Source organism: Dasypus novemcinctus, chromosome 7 (genome assembly GCF_030445035.2).
Source record: "Dasypus novemcinctus isolate mDasNov1 chromosome 7, mDasNov1.1.hap2, whole genome shotgun sequence".
Lineage (NCBI taxonomy): Eukaryota > Metazoa > Chordata > Mammalia > Cingulata > Dasypodidae > Dasypus > Dasypus novemcinctus.
The window spans coordinates 27654279-27673065 of NC_080679.1; the positions used below are offsets into that span (position 1 = coordinate 27654279).

The following is an 18787-nucleotide window of genomic DNA, read 5'->3' on the forward strand; positions in this document are numbered from 1 at the left end:
ATAAAATAAATACTTTAAAAAAGAGAAAAAATAAAATAATGCCATCCTTAACTCTGTGCTGTAGGTTGAAAGAGTACTCAATAATCTTTAATTGCTCTATCTTTGGATTTATATTCCTTGAAGAAGAATTTCTGGATCAGCAATTTTTCATATTTTTCGGGTTTTTAAAATGTATTGTCCAATCACCATTCTGAAAGATTATGCCAATTTACATTCCCACAAGCAATTTATAAAAACGCTGAGTTTCCCACAATCTTCCCAACCCCTTCTCTTAAAAGTCACCCTTACAAATACCCAAGATGTTTGATCTTATTAACCTGGACTTCTATATGGAGGTTCTGTTTCTTGCTTGCACGCCCTTTCCTGGGACCATGTGCGGCTGAATGGTTCCTGAGGGCCAGCTCTCAGCAGTCTCCTCTTCTCCCTCCACATCCTCTTTCTCTTAGGGGTCATCTACTTCAACCGTCCCTTCAGTGCAAATGGCTTCCTAATTGACACCTCTAGTCCTCACTCATCACTAATGTCCCAACTGTACATCTGTAGTTACCTGTTAATACTATTTTGGGGTGCCATCATCTCAAATCTCCAAGTATAATATCAAATCTACCCTACACTGCTCCCTTCCTCCAGCTCCCCCATGCAAGCTCCTGGCTTCCATCTTCCCGTTACCAAAGTTTGAAAATGCCAAGGCACCCTGGACTTCTCCCTTTATCTGTCGTCCCCCTGCAATATCCAAGCAGTAATCAGATTCAACACCATATTTTTCTCAGTATCTTCCAGAGGGTCTTCTTTCCATTTCTAACACTATCACCCTTATTTGAACTTTTGTCATAAGTAAGTCCTTTGGCCAACCAGCTCTCCTTCCTTTGATCATCCTTAAGATGGCTCTCCCTAGATGCCCAGCCACTCCCCTCCTCAAGAATTATCTACAGATTTCACTGCCTGCATAAAGATCACACCCCTCCAATTCAAGTTCAAAGACTTCCAGGACTATCCTATCTTCTGGATCTTTTCTTTTGCAATTATCCTAACTTGAAATGTCCACTTATTCCAAATGCTACCCATCCTTCAAATCATTCCTCCTCCCTGAAGGCTTTTCTGATGCCTCCAGTCCACAATACTAACCCATTTATTTAGAAGAGTTGGGCTACCAGTATTATTCTAACTGGCTTATACCATAAGGACATTTGTCATCTCACATCAAAGGGAAGCGATAGAGTAGCCAGAGGAATGGGCTGTAGCAAGCACTGTTGCTACTCCATATTTATTTCCCCCTTCCTCCTCCCTAACAGGACCTTAACTGTGTTCAAGTCTCCACCTCTCCTTCACATACTGTGTGCTTCTAGGAGGTTGACCTCATTCTTAGCTCTAGTGAGTGCAAAGGTTCTACAACTTAGAGATAAGCAAGGGGTGCTGGAGCCTGAGTTCAAATCTTAGTTCTGCCACCTCCTAGCTCAGTGGCCCCTGGGAAATGCATTTAAATGCTGTGCTTCAGTTTTCTCGTGCTTAAATGAGGGTACTAAAATTATTTCTTCTGGAGAGTTACTAAGGGGGTTAAATGAGATAATACATGTAAAGCACTTAGAACAGTGTCTTGCACATAATAAAAGTTAGAGTGAGGAAGAGCTTGCTGTTTTTACCCTGGTTAGTATAAGACAATCCTAATATTCCCATTCCACTTACCATTGACTGGTTTGGAATAGCCATGGGATCCAGTGCTGGCCAAAAAGGTATGAGGGCAGTCTGCTGTGGACCTTCTGGGGATGCTGTCCTAACTCTCAGGGAAGGAACATAAAATTATATGACCCCTTTTATTTTCTAGACTGTGCCATGTCTGCAATCTGAACATGATGCCTGGGATATACAGTTGGAAGGAGCTGGACCCCAATGTTGGCTGGATGATTCATCAAGTTCCCAGATACTCTCCTCTCTTTGCTCATCCCTCTAACGTGTGCTGGCTTCTCCCAAGAAGCAGGCTGGCTGCAGCAGTCCCAGTCATCGTGTTCCAGGCACAGCAACAACTAGCGGAATGGAGAGACTGCCTCTCCCCGTGGCTCTGTTTAGGAGTGGGAGCAGTTCTCCCCCAGTCACCCAGTGGGCTGTATTCCTGCCTCATCAGCCAGATTCCTGTCACCTGGCCTTTCTAAAACCAGCCCAGTGGCAAGGAAACAATTGGGCTTTTCCTTAGCTCAATGGGCACACCTAGAGCCAGGAGAGGGGTTGTCTTGGCTGCTCCTGTGTCTACTGGAAGTGGATCAGGATTAGGGATTCTCAGGTAGGGCTCAAGAGACCTGGGTTCTGGTCCTGGCACTGCTACTAACTAGCTGGTACGATGACTTCAAGCAAGGTACTTACCCTCTCCAGGTCTGTGCCCTCAACTATAAAGAGGAAATAATCAGTCCTGCCTTCCTTCCCTCAGTACATTGGTGTAAGAATTAAATAAGACACAGGACAGCGCATTGTAGGTCTGAAATTCCTGCACAAAAGTAAAGTGCCGTGAGTGTTAAGAGGCTGCTCTCTTCCTTTACAAGTCTGTTCTCTTACCTTCCCACTTTGGGCCCTAAAGCCAGCAGTCTACCCAGAAAGCACATCAGGAATCTGCCTCCTTGGTCCACCCTGCTCTTTTGGGTTGCCTTGTCTCCTGCCTCTAGGATGACAGCCCCACCTGGGCTCTCTGCCCTCTCCAGCCCTGGCACCACTTCCTTCACATGCTGTGGTAGGTGCAGTCATGGGCCCCAAAAGAAGACATCTCCTTACTCTTAATCCAAGTGCCTGTGGGTGTGAGCCCATCTGCAAATAGGACCTTCTGAAGAGCTTATTGTTAAAGTGTGGCCCAACTGATTGAGGGTGGGTCTTAATCCACAAAGTGGAGGCCTGTAAAAGGCAGGAAATTCTGATGCCATCCCTCAGTAGAAACCAGAAACTGGGGGGAGACAGAAGAAATAGAAGCCAGAAGTTGGAGAGGGCCACAGGAAGAGACCAGGGACCTTGTCATGTGACAGGGGCCTGCCACTCCAGGACGCTACCGACTCCTGCAAAGAGCCTCACCTTGGCGACATCTTGATCTTGTGCTTTGTGCCTTCCAAAGAGCGAGACAATAAAATCTCACAGTTGAAGGCAACCAACCCATTGTGCTCTATTTGTCATAGCAGCCTGGAAAATTAAATGGGTGCCCAGGCCTCCATGCCTCCAGGAGCCCTGGGAGGTGCATTTTCACCTAGAAGCCCTGTCCTCTGAGACCTGTCAAGGCCAGGCAGGAGAGGTTTTAGAAAAGAGCTATAAACACATGAGCTACAGAATCAGATGCTCTCTGAGATAGAATCAGGGCCTCATTGCTCAGTAGCTGGTTGATCTAAGGCAAACATCTCGTTTCTGAACCTCAGTTTTCCCATATTTAAAAAGGGGTAATATTTAAAATAGTTGCTCTATGGGAAGCGGATGTGGGTCAACTGATAGAGTGTTTGTCTACCATATGCAGGGTCCAGGGTTCAAACCCCGGGCCTCCTGACCCGTGTGGTTAGCTGGCCCATGCACAGTGCTGATGCGCACAAGGAGTGCCGGGCCACGCAGGGGTGTCCCCTGCGTAAGGGAGCCCCACGCGCAAGGAGTGTGCCATGCAAGGAGAGCCGCACCACCTGTGAAAAGTGCAGCCAGCTCAGAAGTGGCACCGCACACACGGAGAGCTGACGCAGCAAGATGGCGCAGCAAAAAAGAGACACAGATTCCCAGTGCCGCCTGATAATGCAAGTGGATGCGGAACACACAGCGAATGGACACAGAGAGCAGACAGGGTCGGGGCGGGGAAGGAGAAAGAAATGAATACAAATAAATCTTTAAGAAAATAATAAAATGAAATAGTCGCTCTGAGGTAAGATCATACATGTCAACAGTGCTCACTGGGTCTGTCGTGGAGCAGGAGCTCGCTGAAGGGAAGTGAGGCTCTTTCATTCTGTTTGTAACAACGGTGGGAGAAACGTGAAGAACAGCTTCCCTTCAGCCCTGGAGGGGGTAGGGGCCTTGGAAAGAGAACAAGGTCAGGTTCCAGGGCTGGGGCTCCCAACGAACCCTGCGGTCTTGGTCCCGTTTTCCCTGCTCTAGAAACTGGCGTGGGGCGGGAGTGACGCTGGGCAGCTGCAAGGCCCCTCCTTCCTTGGAAAGCCCAGGAGCTTGTCTGGTGGCTTCGTAGTTCTTCCACAGGCCTCCCAGATTCTCCTTTGGTCTGTCTGATTTCCAGAAGCGGCTCCAAGCCGGTCTGCATCCAGATATTTCTTGCAGGGGGTTCCTCACCATTTTTGGTCAAAGACGACTGCACCTCCTCCTGGGTGCCACCGCCCTTTCCCCTCCCCACCCCTTCCCCCGGGCCTCTGTCCTCTCACTTTCTTGTCTCCTGCCAAAATTCCTGACTCCCTAAGCCAGGTAGGAAAGCAGTTTAGTCCGACCCACGCTGGCACTTTCTCAGAACCTCCCCTGCCTCTGGCACATTCCTTGTGTTTGGGCAGGACCCAGAGAGCTGGAGAATTCCTCTCCCGCCTTAGCGTGGGTCCCCCGTGTTGGCATGCCAACAGCCCCAAATATTTAAAGTCATCATGAAAATGAGCTCAGAGTCCCATGCCAGAGCCTTGAAAGGAATTAGGCTGAAAACAGGGCAAAGGAAGAGGTGAAGCCAAACCAAAAATGCCATGAAAGGCACTGCCCAGTGCGGCCGGAGCCCGCAGCCCTCCTCGCTGGCTTCATTCATCTGTAGCCAGGCACCAGGCCGGGCACCGGGGATGTAAATTGAAGGAATCACTGAGCCTGCCCTCGAGGAGCTCCGGGCAAGCCCGGAGGAAGCTACACCAACACCATCACAGAGCAGCGTGCGGAGGACTGACAGGCTGCCGCACACGGCCCGATGGGCTCACCACAAAGCTCGACGGGGGAGGTCAGCGACACATGCCCCAGGGCCTGGCCAAGGCCCGGCTCAGGAATAGGCATGCACCCGTGGACAAGGCAGAAGACGTGCCTTCCAGGCAGAGGGCAAGCAGCAGGGGCAAAGGCACAGAAGCACGCAGCAGGGTGGTGGAGAGGGAGAAAGAGCTGGGGCGCAGCTGTCTCATGGACCGCAAGGGCCCGGAGTCTCCATTCGGCAGTTTCTGCACATGCAGCGCACAGGACGGAGAGAGGAAAGAGACCCAGCCCGACGAATGGAAGAGTAAAAGAACGCCGACAGAGACCAGCATTTGGATTCCATGAACACAGACGGAAAGGCTCGAGCAGAAAGCCCTGATGAGTCAAGCGTCAGGTGTGCCCTGGGAGCTGCATGCCCAAACACAGATCAACCCAGGGAGACTCCCTGCTGGAGGGGAGATGGGATTTCCCAAGTCATTTGAGTGATGGAAGAGAGTCAGATGGGCAGGCCGGGAGAGCTGGCAGTTCACAGGCCCCTGGCACAGCAAAGGGAACGGTGCCAAGGTCAAAAGCAAACGCCTGAGTGAGTTGTGATCAAGGCAGCCCCAGGGCCTCCTGGTTACCAGGAGGAGGTGGAAGTGGTGGGGCAGGCCCGGTGCCGCGACCTGCCGGAGCCCGTCACAGTCCCGGCAGCAGGAGCGGAGGGTGTCTTTGAACTGAGTCTCGGTGTGTGGGGAGGCCACAGAGAAGTCTCTTCGGGAAAAAATGGGCGAAACAACAGAGACATGATCAAAATGATCAGAATGAAGGTGACATGAGCAAAACGATCACCAGGTGCTGTAAAATTCTTTACGACCCAGACGTCTGCTAATGACGGAGATCTTCTTCATCCTCACCCTCATATTTACGTACGCATTTATTTAAGCCGTTCTAGCATTTATTGAGCACTTACTATGAGCCCGGCTGTGCATGCCTCTTACTCGATCCTCACAACAACTTGAAGATATCGACATTTTTCTCAGTCCCATTTTACAGAGGGGAAACGTCTCCTAGGAAGGCTAAGTTAAGGTCCAGGATAGCCTTAAAACCAGGCGGTGCATATTTTGAAAGTGGGGAGTAAGCGCCCTGGAGTGCTTTAGAGAGAGTAGGAGAATCGAGTCTGCAGAGGGCCCGTGGTCCCAGGCAGGGTTGCTGACCACACACGGGCCACTGCCCTGTCCTTGGCTGCCAGGAGCGTGAGGACCCCTTAGCACCTGCACCTGAGAGGCACCAGCCCCACAGGATTTGGGGTCAGGTAGCGAGGGTACAGTGGACGGGCCCCTTCCTTGACAAGGTCATGGCTTGGCAACAATGGGACTAAAAACTGGGGTTTACAAAGATTAAAACACAAAAACGAACACAAAACAAAACCATCATAATCCTTCCACTCTAGAGACCTTTCATACAGCAAACCCCACGAGCGGCAGGGTCAGGAGCACAGGCCAATCTTTCCACCTGGCTTAGGGAGCAAAACTGGCGTCCAAAGGGAAGTCGTGTTGGCACAGGGAACGGGCCTGAGCCCTGAGGTGAACCCCACGAGACACATGGTCAGGGGTGGGTCAGCATCGAGGTCGGCAGGCCCTCACTTCCGGGCTCATGCGTTCCTCAAAACAAGTTCATCATTCAGAGGAAGAGGCAAAAACCTGGTCTTGAGGTTTGGGTGAGCTTGTACAGAAGGCGGGGTGGGGAAGGGGGTTCCAGGAATCCCACTTGCCGCCTGATGCAGGTACCAGGAAGACCCAAGGCACCGCGGAATCCGCGGGCCACGTGGAGGTCACTGGGAGGAAGAAGAGCTTCAGGTTACAGGATGGTGGGGCCTGGAGATGGGAGAAAAGCTGTCCTGAAACTTTACGAGAGTTGCAGTTCTGCGTGGAGAGCAAGATTGCGAAACAGGTAAAGGCTACAAGGACAAAGAGGAGGGTGGCCCTGAAATAAGGAGGACTTTCTGGAGGAGGCACTCTGGGAGCAGGGCTCTGAAGGAGGAAGGAGGTAGAGCTCAGAGGACAGAGGAAGGGGTTTTATCCCATGGAAAGTGTGAGAGAGAAACTCAAGAAAGTTCAGACCCGGTGGACAGGAAGTCCTCACTGGGAAGTTTAAAGCTAGAAGGGGAGCTGTGTGCAGCTCCCAAAAGGTGTGTGTGTACACACGTGTATGCCTGGGTCTGTGTGTGTGTATAGATGCACGCATGCACGCGTGTGTGCCTGGGACCCGAACGGTTGAGGATTACTTGGTCGCACATGACGGGTGGGGAAAAGTGAGGCTAACAGAGCCAGGGCTAACAATAGCAGGATTTGAAGAGCGCCGGGGGAATTCAGCAGGTGCCTTCCACCCCGAAGGGGGAGCAGGGATAGAGGGTCCTGACAGAGGCCTGCTGGATTTTCCATCAGCCCTGTGGTGTCAGGTTTCCGCTCAATTGAAATCCAAACGTCTCCTATTTCTATTGAGTCATTTCCACACTTACTTCCAGTAAGCAGAGCTCGCCATCTGCACAATGTCAGGCCAAAGAAATAAAAACCGAGAGGAAATTGCACTCCAAGGCAACACAACTGGCCTGATACGCCTGGGATATTAGCTGAGACATGTGTGTCTTCACTCATAAAAGCATGAACGCCCTGATTGTTTCTCAGCAGGAAGTTTCCCATTTGGTCTGGCTGAGAGGCAGTTCTAAAATGAACCATGAAGTGGCAGCCTTCCTGTCTCCCTGAGCCTCTCCACACTGCTCCTAAATCACATTCCTCCCAGGTCGCTGCAGATGATTCTCATGTGCCGACAGGCTGCACAGTTCATGGCAAGGCACCAGCAGGAGTCCTGGTTCGAGCAAGACCCAAACAGTGCGGCAGGGAGGGGACCTGAGATGGAGGCTAAGTGACAGGCAGGAGGTCACCTGCCCGCTCGCCCACCCTCCTTCCTTCTTGGCCCTGCTGACTGACGTGTCCCCTGCACCCCTTGATGGGGAGTATCAGGAGAGTCACGCACACTGTCCACAGCTTAGTTTCTCTGTGTGAAAGCCAGGCTCGGAGATACTGAGCTTGTGGAGTTGGAGGAGACATTCGATGTGTCCACGGGGAAAAACCCATTGCCCAGCACACAAAAGCTGCTTAAGAAATGCTTCAACTCCTTGTAACAATAGCAAACACCTCTATCTCCGGGACCTTTCTATCTAATGACTAATTTAATCCTCACAACCCTGTACGGTAGGCACTGTTATTATGCCCATTTTACAGGAGAAGAAACTGAGGCACAGAGAGGTCAGGGAGAAAGTGGGATTCACACTTGGGCAGCCTGGCTCTGAAAGCGAGGTGTGAATAAAGGAATGCATGAAAGAATTTTAATTTTAATTTGACGGCTTGGTGGATGAGTGGACAAAAGATATGGGTTTCCATGACCAGGGGCATGTTATCCAAGCAGCACATGGACAGCTTAAAGGCTGGGAGTTCAAATCCCAGCCCCATCCCAAGCCCAGGGGCTGAAGTCAAGCATTTCCTGTTGCTATGCATTTCTCTCTCTCGTGCTCAGAGCTAGACTTGCAGGCTGGTTCCCCTACTGAAGTGGAGAGGAAGGCCACGGCTTGCAAGGTTAGAGCTGGAAAGGACCCAGAGGCCAGCTAACTCATTTTAAGTTTAAGGGACAGAGGCAAGAGGGGAAGCTACAGCCCAGGGCCACACAGTGCCTGCTGGGACAGAGTCCGGTGCCGTTGTTACTCCTTCACACCAGGAAAACTTACGGGGAAAGTCAGAGAGGAATCAGGGACCTAAAAGCATTTGAGGAGTTGAATATATTACATGGCAGGTTGTGTTAAAAATGCGAAAGACTTACTTGTTTGCCAGGAAGTTTTGGTCTCAGTGAGTCTGGTGAGGTCATCAGGACTTGCTGCTCCCCCACCCATGCTGGAAGCACACGGAGAGCCCCGGGAGGAGAGGACACCCTGTACGGGCCCATGGGCCACTCGCTGTTCCCCAGCACGCCCCAGCTTCCCACATGCCCGCCAGGGGACCTTCCGCTCGCGCTCCTCCCGCGCCCACTTCCTCCCTCCACCGGCCCCTTGCCCCGTCCACGCCTGGCCAGCCCACACCCCCACCCCCACCCCTGGGCTCCAAGCGGCAGCCAGCAGGCCACCTTCCCTGGGAAGCTTCCCGGCTCCTCACAGCCAGGCTGGATTTTCCGAGCTCCCAGAGGCCCTTTCAGCCAGCATTCAAAATTCCAGCCTCACCCTTCCAAAGCTCACACCTGGTTTACCAGGTGTGACCTTTGGCAAGTACCTTGCTGTCTCCCTGTCTTTTCAAATGGGGACAATAATAACCCCCTCCACACCAATGGGGTTGTTGTTGGGATTAGATACGATTAAGATATTTAAAGGCAGAATCTAGCACTCGCTCAGAGCTCAATAAACGAAGGTACAATAGCCTCCTGGGAGGTCTTATTCCACAACTGCATTGAATTCTGGTTGTTTGAGTTTGGATCTTATCTCCCCTTCTAAGGAGATACCTATCTTGTTGGCCAGAGAGCTCATCTTTGCACTACAGGTGCACCGAATCCAGAACCTCACATAGTCAGCATTGAGTGAGCTTGGATGCTAAAGAGATTCTCTACAGCAAAGAGCAGAGGTTAGAGCTTTTTCATTTTTTTTTTTTAAGATTTATTTTTTATTTATTCCTCTCCCCTTCCCCGCCCCAGTTGTCTGTTCTTGCTGCGTGTTCTTCTTTTGTGTGTTTCTGTTGTTGTCAGAGGCACGGGAATCTGTGTTTCTTTGTTGTTGCATCATCTCACTGCATCAGCTCTCTGTGTGTTCGGTGCCATTCCTGGGCAGGCTGCACTTTCTTTCACGCTGGGCAGCTCTCCTTACAGGGCACACTCCTTGCACGTGGGCTCCCCTACACGGCGGCACCCCTGCGTGGCAGGGCACTCCTTGCGCGCATCAGCACTGTGCATGGGCCAGCTCCACACGGGTCAAGGAGGCCCGGGGTTTGAACCGTGGACCTCCCATGTGGTAGACAGATGCCCTAACCACTGGGCCAAGTCCACTTCCCAGAGCTTTTTCTTTTTAATGAACCTGCCTTCATAAATAGACTTGGTGGGTTCTGGGAGACCGGGAGCAAGCTCACACTCTCAGCTCGTCCTGCTCATGTTCTCCTGGATGATAAAAAGCAACCATAATAACCTCTACCTATGGAGGACTTCATGTAATCCATATGAGGTCCTTTGTACACTTTACTTCATTTAATGTTTACAAAACCCCTACAGGGTCAATATTATCATCCCTGTTTACAGACAGGAAAACTGAGCCTCAGAGAGGCGAAGTCACCCTCCAAAGAATAGATGTCAAGTGCATAGCCGGGGTTGGAATCCAGGCGTGCTTGACTCCCAAGTCCAGGCTCTAAGCCAGAGGTCTGTAAACTCCCTCCTGCATTTTGGCCTGAAGCCTGTTTTTGAATGGTGGGCAGGCTAAGAATGGCTTTTACATGTTTATATAGTTGGAGGGAAAAGAAAGACTAATATTTTGTGACATGTGACAATGATAAAAATTCAAATTTTGGTGTACACAAATAAAGTTTTATTAGAACAGAGCCACATCCATCCATTGACATATTGTCCAGAGGCTTTTGCACTATAACCCCAGCATTGAATAGTTGCAGGAGAGAATGCATGGTCAGCAAAGCTGAAAATATATACCCTCTGGCTCTTTACAGAAAAAGTTTGTTGACCCCTGCTCCGTGCCATGCTGCCTCCTACAGATAAACTTACTGCAAGGAAAACTTGCCTTTCCATAGGGCACCCGGTGCATGCAGCAAAGCTTCAGGTCTGGGGACTCTTACTTTTCCTTCTTTGCATCCAGCCAGCCTGGGTTCTCCCTGCTCTCACCCAGCAGTCACTGTGTTTCAAAAGGCAGAACTGAGGGCAGCCACAGATTCCAGGAGGCGAGGGCGACAGGCTGGAGCAAGCCCGGGAGGCGCAGGGAAAGGGATTTAGACCCAGAAGTCAGCTCAACTTCATCAGCGCCTTGGCCCCCTTGATCCGGGGTTTCCTGCCACATCTTGTACAGCTCTGAACACGCCGGGCCCCAAGCAGGGGCAGGCAGGCTGGAAGCAGCGGGAGGGAAACCCCCGGCCCCTCCTGTGCCCCACCGTCCTTCCAGGCAGGGCTTGGCTCAGCAGGTCTCTCTCTGCGGGGCCTCAGTCTCCTAATTTGTAAAATGTGAGGTTGGCTAAAGCAGCTGTTGTACACTCACTCCGTCCCCCAGCGTCTACAGAAAGCAGGCTTTCTCCCTCAGATTGAACTAAACACTGCAGAAGATTCTACAGCTTCCTTTGCCCCTCCACTGTGCCCCAGGAGGGTGAGTTCCAAAGAGCAGGATTTGTTCCTTCATTCAGCTGGGATTTTTGAGCACCTGCTGTGTGTCCAGCGCTGTAGAGAGAAAATAGAAGTAAAATTAACCAAGGGGCCAGGATACAAGCCGTACAGGTGAAGAGCTTCCAGAGGACAATGCCAGCAAATTCTGATTCCCTGAACAGATACTGAGCACCAGTTATATGCTTAGCATGCTCTAGGTTAGGGGTTCTTAACAAGGGGTCCATGAGCTTGAAAGGAAATTTTTAAAAAAACATTATTCTTGTGGGGACGTGCTGGTGCGGGTGTGATGTATTTATTAAAAAATACACAGTATAGTGTGGATTCAGTAAGGGGTCCCTGGTTTTCACCTGACTGGCAAAGGGGTCCATGGAACAAAAAAGGTTAAGAACCCCTGCTCTAGGTGCTTTCACACCCATGCTTTCACTTAAGCTATGAAATGCACCTGAGCCAGGAATCCTTAGACCCGTTTTCACCAAACTGAGACCCTGAGAAACTTCCTGAAACCAAAGTGAAGCAGTGGAGCTGTGTTTTCAATCCAGGTCTCACTGTAAAACCTGTGCACCTTCAAAAATGGGCTGCCCCTCGTCCAGGGTGCCTGAGAGCATGCAGGATGGGGACATTAAGACAAACTTCCTTAGAAAATAAAAATCTTACCCAGGCCCTCACAATAGCTAAAGCTGGAACAATTTGAGCAAAAAGATTAAGCAGTATTAGATTATAACCAAAAGCAGAAAATACACATTCATGAGTTCATACTGACAAAATAAATGATTGAATAAATAAATAAATAGAGGAGAAACAAATCTCTCTTCCAGAGGAATTCCAAATAATTTATGGAGATACTCTGCCCTCAAGAAGGGGGAGTGTAACTCCTTAAGCGTGACCTGCACAAAGGGACTTCCAAAGAGTACAGCACAGAAGGTCAGGGCCAGGGGGTAACTTTATAGGGAAACACTTGACAAACACCCCCTAGGCCTGGTGATCAAGGTCAATATCAACCGGGCTAAATCGCATTGATAATATGTGCCCTTGACATATGATGGAAATGGCACTTTACCTCTATGGTCTTCCTCTCCAAAACCCATAATTCCAGTCTAATCATGAAAACAACTTCAGAAAAATTCCAGTAGAGGGGTATCCTATAAAATACTTGGCCAGAATTCCTTAAAACTGTGAAGGTCATTGAAAACAAGAAATGCCTAAGGACTGTCACAGCAAGAGGAGCCTAAGGAGACAAGATGACTCCTTAGGTCCTGGATGGGAACTTGGAGCAGAAAAAGACATTAGGCAAAGACTAAGGAAATCTACATAAACTATGGGCTTTGGATAATAGTATTGCAACATGCTGAATAATATTGTTCATTAAGTGAAGCAGATAGGCTCAGGTTTGAAACAGAAAGCTCCTGAGTCCATGCAGCTGTCAATAAATCATTTTTCCTTCTCAAAAAAAAAAAAGTGAAGCAAATATACCACACCACTATAAGATGTTAACAGGGGGAAAGTGGGTGTGAAGCAGGGGGCAGGGTATATGGGAATTCTCAGTACTAGCCTCTCGATTTTTCTGTAAATTTAAAACTGTTCTAAAAGATGAAATCTATTGATTAAAAAAATTAAACTTAAAAAATGTGACGACTCGTGAAGCTTCCATTGACACACACTTGCTCAGTGTAAACTCAGAAACTCGGTGAAGAGCTCTCCCCCCAGGACCTGCTTCCCTCTCCTTGGTTGGACAGAACCAGCAGGTGTGGTCCTCAGGGACTTGCTCCTCCTTTTACCTGGTGAGACTGTGGGCGGGGTCAAGCTGTCCTTGCCATTGAGGCAGCCAGGCAAGGAAGCACCTGGCTGATGGCCTCTCTCCACCATGCACACGGCATAGCCTCACATACATGACAGCCACTCCAGCAGGATGATGGAAGCTGGGGTCGGGAACCAAGATTAGCCCGTTTGGCCTGCAGATGTTGGGAAAATGATCTTAACCTTTTGGAGCCTCTTTTCTAAGTTTTTTATTTGCAAAATGGGTCTGTTACCCACTTCACTGGGTTATATTGAGAACTGAATTAAAGTATAAAACAGATCTTAAACTGGAAAGCTATGTACATTATGTACATTTTTACTGCTATTGTTGCTATTTTACTTCTTAGTTTATTAACACACCAAATCCTCATGCTTCATGAAGTTTCTGAATAGAAATCCAGAGTCACTGGAGCAGCTTGTCCAAATGCCAAGCTTTCTCCCAAGTTGGGTCAAAGGCCTAGGACACACAGGTCACCAGCCAGCCCATCACACTATTTCTCGCCTGTCATTCAAACAGCCTCTGCTTTTTTTTTAAAGATTTATTTTATTTATTTCTCCCTCTGCCCGCCCCCCCCCCCCCCCCCCATTGTCTGCTCTCTGTGTCCATTCATTGTGTGTTCCTCTGTGTCTGCTTGCATTCTCATTAGGCGGCTCTGGGAACTGATCCTGGGACCTTCCAGAGAGGGAGAGAGGCAATCACTCTTTTGCATCACCTCAGCTCCCTGTTTGCTACGTCTCCTTATTTTCTTTCCTCTGTGTCTCCTACTGAGCCATCTTATTGCGTCAGCTCTCTGCATGGCTGGCCCTCCTGCATGGGGCCACATTCCCACATGAGCCAGCACTCCATGTGAGCCAGCTCTCTGCGTGGGCCAGCTTGCCCTCGCCAGAAGGCCCTGGGCATCAAACCCTGGACCTCCTATTTGGTAGACTGGAACCCAATTGCTTGAGCCATATTCATTTCCAGCCTCTGCTCTTAAAACAGGCAATCACCTCCCTTGTTCCTACATTGCTCAGGAAACTTTCTTAGCCCCTCTCAAACTCTCTGTTTCAAAAATCCACTGTCCCTTGAAATACATTTGCTAAACAAGATACCTTCTTCCCTAAGATCAAATATATGTGGTCTTGGAAAAAGAAGGTTGTCAGTAAAAGCTTTTTTGCAATGGAATAAATGGATCAATCGTGTTGTAGAGGAGATTCCTACGCTGGATGGAAAGGATCCCTAGGACTGAGATTTCAGTATTCTATGTGCCGTATATGGTTAGGAGTTCAAATCCCAGCTCTACCACTTACTAGCAACATGAGTCTGGATACTTCCCTTAATGACTGTAATGCTCAATTTCCTCTCCTGTAAATGGAGTTAATAACTGTATCTACTTCAAATAGCTAGGTACTCCCCCATGTCAAGTACTAGTACAGGGCCTGGTGCTGGAAACGGGTTGATTATGAGAATTTTCCAATCTAGAACACTTACCTCTTGGGCTTGCCCTGATTTTAAACAGTATTCCTGACTCTTCCTTTCTGATCAGGGACACTGGGTAAATAGCTGGATAGTGTGGTTGTTTCAGAGTATTCCCTGGACTGACCTACCTTCAAGACTCCCAAACAGATATAGGCTTCTGCCAGTTCTTCCTCTGTTGGCATGCCGAGTCTCTCCTCACCTTTCTCCTGTAAGACATCAGCAGCCAGGAAGCAGTGATGGTTTCATGATTTATAGGCTCCAAAGCATTTCGCTTATGCTCCCTTTTAAAGAAAAGGAGAGTAGGTCTCAGAAGAATCACAGAAACTCACTCTTATTTGCTCCTGTACTGGCTGAAATAATTTTGAAAAACTATGAACTGCCTCTCACATTTAAATTTTGTATTTTAAAATGTTGCTATGTTTGGATAGTTGCAAAAGAAAAGAATTTCTAATGTGTCATAAATATTTACATTTTAAAATGAAAGTGTTACATTGCTCTTTGAAATGTATCCAATGGGAATATACATTCCAAAAGTATTTGATACTTATTATCATCTATTTTTTTAAATGCCAAATGTTTACTTTAGCAGTCATGAATTTTACATTTTTTTCCTTAAACATGTGTATTCATTCTACTTCTACTTCCCCAGAGTTTTAATTGAATATAATATACTTTGAAGTTTGAAAGTCTTTTACTGATCACCTCATCCTACTTCTCTGTGACAACAAAATGGGGTGTGTATGTACACATTTGAAGATTTTTTCTTGTGACCATAGGTTAGAAAAATTCTTCTGGATTGAGTTGTCATTTCAATTATTAGTAGAACACAACTGATCAAAACAACAAAAACACATTACAAATTTTGATAATTATCAAACATTTAAAAAATAGTTTATTGGAAATGTATCTCTTAAATGAAGTGGACTTCCACCTTTATATGCTGTAATTGAAGAGATTGCCCAACTTTCCCTTTGCTTTACACTCCAGAGGTTTTAAACTTCAGAGCAAATCAAGGGCTTAGATTAAGGGCAACTTTGACATATGTCTTTATTTGGGGCCATGAAAGGGGGGGTACATGACTTTTCAGGTAGTTCTGTTTTATTAAAGAGTACACAGGGAAGCCTTATGCATCCCTCCAAGTGCCCTTACCCAAAAATAAAGACCTGTGACTTGACAATGAGTGTCCCAGGGAACCACCTGTGAAACGAATGGTCTTCTTACCAGATTCCCACCTCCAGCCTTGCCAAAGTGTGGGTCTTGCACCACAGAGAGCGTTTGGGGTGGTTTTAACTTGTATTTGGATGTGGCAAGAGAGGACAGATCTCACACCACTCAGACCTTCTGTAGCAAATAGGATCCAGCACAAATATCATGGTATGTTTTGTTTTTCCTTTGTTTCACTTATCTATTTACTTTTTATAATTTTATTTTCAGAAATTGCATTAGACTTTTTTAAAAAAGATTTATTTATTTATTTCTCCCCCGTCCCTCCATTGTCTGCCCTCTGTGTCCATTCGCTGTGTGTTCTTCTGTGTCTGCTTGTATTCTCAGTAGGTGGCTCTGGGAACTGATCCTGGGACCTTCTGGAGTGGGAGAGAGGCAATCATTCTCTTGTACCATCTCAGCTCCCTGGTCTACTGCATCTCTTATTGTCTCTCCTCTGTGTCTCTTTTTGTTGCATCATCTTGCTGTGCCAGCTCTCCATGTGGGCCAGCACTCCTGCATGGGGCAGCACTCTGTGAGGGCCAGCATTCGCATGGGCCAGCTTGCCACATGGGCTAGCTTGCCTTTACCAGGAGGCCCTGGGTATCAAACCCTGGACCTCCTATATGGTAGATGGGAGCCCAATTGCTTGAGCCACATCCGCCTCCCATACATTTCTTATTTTTAAAATCCATCCTGCACAGAGAAGACAAGAAATTTCTGAATCCTGTCTTTGGATTAGTTTGAGATTTTTTCTAAGTAACATTTTCAGTTGAGAGAACTGTTTCTTTGCTTTGTTCACATTCTTTGAAGAGCAAATGGGCGTTGACTGTCCAGATGCTGGAGTTCTGCAAGTCCATGCTGGCCTCTTGCCTTTGGAATCAGCCATATCACAAGTTAGTTTTGCAGAACTTAGAGCTTTTTCCGTGGTGTCTTTGGGCTGGATCTTGGAGGAATGGCAGGACTGCTTCTTCAGTGCGGATAGGAAGCTTCTACTTTTACCATGACGTTCACTGTTCTGTTGCATGTTTTACAAGTAATCAACAACACACTTTTGGAGTCTTTGTATTTTTTTCACAATTTTTTGCTTCTTTAAAACTGAGAGTATAATTTTTGCCTCTTGGTGAAGAAGTTTCTGTGTTTTGGGGGTCAGTCTGGGCTTGCATTTGAGATGCACTCAAGGGTTATCCAGCACCAGGAACTGGAAACAGTATAGACATGTTTCTTCAAAAGTGCTATTATCAGCTCCGGGTTCCCCTCCCGAACTTCTCCTATAGGAGATAGTGGGCCTGGCCCGGGGCAGCTGGCTAGTAGCTGCCGTTTCTCCGCCTTAAGGTAGTGTTCCTCTCTCATCTTGCTGTCACTGCTTCAATGCCTTTGTTTTATTTTTGACAGTTACCTTCTACTTATGAAATATCATGCTGTTCTCAATTTATAGTAGTAATAGAATGTTTTCTTTGTAAATAAATTTGGCTGAAAATATAAAATAACCACTTTGATCTACCATATTGGAAAAAATACCTAAGTTTGAAAACATAATGTGTTGGTGAAACTTTGGAGAAACAAACTGCTGGTAGGAATATAAGTGAGTCCCCTTCTGAAGGATAATTTTTCAATTCCTTTCATTGACCCAATGATTCCACATTTTTACTTCTGGTGATTTAACCTTCAGATATGCTTACATACAAACAAAATGACATACAAGCATGGTTAGTTATCAAAACATGATTTGTAACAGCAAAATAATGGAATGGACCCAAATATTTATCAATAGGGTATCTGGTTACATAAATTCAAGTAGGTACACATCAGGGAAATGCTATGAAGCTGTTAAAAAAAAAGACAAGGAAAAAAAACAAGAATTAGGATGTTCTCTATGTAACATTACAGAAATTTCTCTATACAGTTAAGTAAAACAAGTGGGTGCATATCTATATAACCTTAAAATGTTTGTTTGGAAAAACATGGGGGGGATAAGTATATTTGTATTTTATCACATTTTACATGTGCATAGAAAAAAGAAGGTTATAGAAGGAGCTGATCTCTTGGACAGCAATAAGGAGTAAGTGGGAAACTAGGGAGTGATGGGGGTGGACTGGGGAAGAATTCCAGCTGCGAATGTTTTTTCTGTTTCCTTTTCTATTTTTTTAGTCTTGTGAATATATTACTTACTCAAAAATAAATGAGGGCAAAGTCAAAATGAGTTGATTTACCGAAACTATTAACTGAAATAATACTGAGGCGATACGTGGACATGCCAAAAATCACGAAGGTCTTATGCATATGAGCGGTGCAGAGAAACTCTGCCCAGCTCTTTTAACTGCCTCCTAGGCTCAGTCTGGTTCCTATTAATTGATTGATGATCAGTTACTCTTTCAGTCTTATGGGCTGAAAAATAAGGTGATAAAAGGAGAAAAAATAGCAAGAGTCTTCACAAATTTGTTGACAGAGAAGAAACCGAGGGACCTTTGAGCTCAGCACTATCATCACAAAAAAGTGGCCAGGGAAGGAAAGTGATTTGTCAGGACTTGTTGGCAAGGCCAGCTAAGACCTTTCTCAGCCCTGGGCACTGGTTTTTTGGACACTCTACATTGCATCAAACCTCTCAAAACGCACGCAGATTAAATCAGTAGCAGCTGTGCTAACTCTAAAGCATATTTCTAATTTTGTTCTTGAAATGGTTTAACTATTACAAACTTAGTAAATGTATGTTGTCTATGATTCCTGTGTTTATTATGTGCTCTCTGGGATTCCAACAAAATATGAAACCTCAGTTAAAATTTGTTTTCATGTGCAATGTTTTAATGCTAAATGTGATAATTAATGAAGATGACATAAGAAGGTTTTAGGGGAAGATTTTAAGCTTTATTTTATATTCCAGGTGCTAGCATTGTTGCTTTAGTCTGGCAGATGTCTCAGATAATCCATTCAAAAAAGATCCTCAGTCCAACTTAATGAAGCCTGTACCCTTCCCATTCTGATGTAAGCATTGGCAGCGTATATGGAGGATTTCTGGATCCGACCATGCCAGTTTGAGCAGATGTGGCCAGAGCAGGA

The 18787-nt window shown here is 47.1% G+C and overlaps 1 long non-coding RNA gene and 1 pseudogene across 1 annotated transcript in view; both read right to left on the reverse strand.

Annotated features, from left to right (window-relative positions):
• LOC131279135 (uncharacterized) overlaps window positions 1–8855 on the reverse strand; it is a 36356-nt gene extending 27501 nt beyond the window's left edge. Inside the window, exon 1 of the long non-coding RNA XR_009186475.1 lies at window positions 8743–8855. This is a non-coding gene — a long non-coding RNA (uncharacterized lncRNA). The remainder of the gene's footprint in view (window positions 1–8742) is intronic.
• A 170-nt stretch (window positions 8856–9025) lies between these two features.
• On the reverse strand, window positions 9026–18013 carry LOC101415490 (UPF0711 protein C18orf21 pseudogene; annotated as a pseudogene).
• Window positions 18014–18787: the final 774 nt, after the last annotated feature.